At 49.9% G+C, this 1,936-nt stretch overlaps 1 protein-coding gene across 4 annotated transcripts in view; it reads left to right on the forward strand.

Moving 5' to 3' along the window:
- COQ8A (coenzyme Q8A) overlaps positions 1 to 1,936 on the forward strand; it is a 47,672-nt gene that overhangs the window by 13,647 nt on the left and 32,089 nt on the right. The gene's annotated exons all lie outside the window — the stretch shown is intronic.

The following is a 1,936-nucleotide window of genomic DNA, read 5'->3' on the forward strand; positions in this document are numbered from 1 at the left end:
ATAAAGGAAAATACTGTTTTGTAACCTGCGTTTTTCCTACATGGGAATATATAGTAAACTTGCTTATTTGTCAATAAATACCTTCCACAGTGTCATTTTAGATGGCTGCATAGCAGTCCATCTAATGGGTGTACCACTATTTATGTAGCCAGTCTTAGACAATGTTGTCATTTACATTCTTGTGGCTGCGTTATCAATCACACATCCACTCTTAAGGAAATGCAGTTTGACAGAATTTGGCTGGATGCTTAGATAACTTTCAGGCAGGATGGCCTGGGAAGGAGACAGGGAAAGGGGACTTTAGTGGTAGACATGCAGGTTTGGGGCATTCCAGAGGTGACTTGCAGCTGTGGGGAATGAATGACCCTAGTGGCCTGTCTCTCACCGTAGAAGGTTGACTCACCAGGCCTGGCTGGGGCTGACTGACAGGGGAGGGGAAGGCTATGAGGTGGGGTTTGAGGGGGGACAGAGGCTCTTTATATCTTCCCCTGGGTTCTTCTTCATGTTTTTCGTTGCCTTTGAAAATGGATATGTATTAGGATGTTTCTGAACCTGCTGCCAGACGAACCCGGAAGCCAGACCTCACTATGTAGAAGCCTGGAGTGCCTGAGATATTTGAGTGATGGGCCCTGGGGTGTGCTTTTAAAGGCCGAGGCGAAGGGCACATCTAAAGAAATTCATGGATTTTTGGTTCAGAAGTCTAAGTCTTTCCCCTAACACATATACTCTTCTGAGTCCTTGGAGGAAACAGTCGACTGTATTTTCTTTTTCTAAGAGGAAAAGAAAAAAAGAAAAATTTCAAGAATGTAAAGGAACTTTCCAGTGTCCACACAGACTGTTCATGCCCAAAGTAAAAAGATTGTCCTTGGCTGGGAGGGGGCAGAGGGCCACCTGTGAGCCCCTGCCCTGGGGCCTCCCGGATATCATTAAAGAGTTCTTTCCCGGGAGTACTAAAGTGACAATCTTGAGATTCCTTTGGTGGCTGGTTCTGTGGGTCATTGTCTTTAAGCCCATTCATTTCCGATGTTCTTTTTCAGTTTCTTGAGGGAGTAGTGGGAAAGGAAGGGGCAGGTGGAAGGTTTCCACTTAAGGACAAAGCCAGACTTTTGGGGAGGGAGTAGCAGGGAGAAACTTTTAGGAAAGGATCCCTGTTTAGACTTGCTGCCTGACCTTGGGCTTGGGCCACCTCTGTTCCCTTTTCCCCTCTTCCTCCAGAACAGGGTTCTTAAGGTACGTTTCTAGGACCACCAGCAGCAGCAGGTGGGAATTTGTTAGAAATAGAGGTTTCCAGGCCCCATCTTAGACCTACAGAATCAGAAACCCAGGGCGGCGGTACAGCGGTCTGTGTTTCAGCAAGTCTCCCGAGTGGTTCTGATGCCCACTAAAGCCTGAGAACCCTGCCTCAGACCAGGCTCCTAAGAGACCTTTGATTCCATATGCAGATTAAAAAATGCAAGCAGGTGTGAGTCAGTTCCAGAAATAGCAGGCTTTCTTAAACCTTGGGGGGACCAGCTGAGTTCATTTCTGTCTGCTCTGTGTCAAGCACGGTGCTAGTTGCTGGAGATACAGAGAGGGGACAACAGATGTGGTCTGTGCCCTCCTCTGGCTGACAGCCCAGTGTGGCGGGAAGACGGGTACATAGGCAGGTTTAGAGCATGGTCACTGCTACCTCGGGGAAAGAACAGGGAGCCGTGGGGGACATGGTTGGGCTTTAGGGATGGGACATGTTGGGGAGGGCATCCCAGAAGAGGTGCAGTTTGAGTTGAGATCTGGTGAGGAGGAAAGACATGCGTTCCTGTGCAAGGCGGGGGCCAGAGAGGCCAGTTAGGGGCTGCTGCGGTTGCCCAGCTGGGAGCACCCTGGGGGGGTAGGGGAAGTGGGAAGGGTTGGAGAGAAGGGGGTGGTCGCAGTGCTCAGGACGGGGAGCATGGGGTGG

Source organism: Neophocaena asiaeorientalis, unplaced genomic scaffold, assembly GCF_003031525.2.
Source record: "Neophocaena asiaeorientalis asiaeorientalis breed wild unplaced genomic scaffold, Neophocaena_asiaeorientalis_V1.1 scaffold347, whole genome shotgun sequence".
In the NCBI taxonomy this organism is placed as follows: Eukaryota; Metazoa; Chordata; class Mammalia; order Artiodactyla; family Phocoenidae; genus Neophocaena; species Neophocaena asiaeorientalis.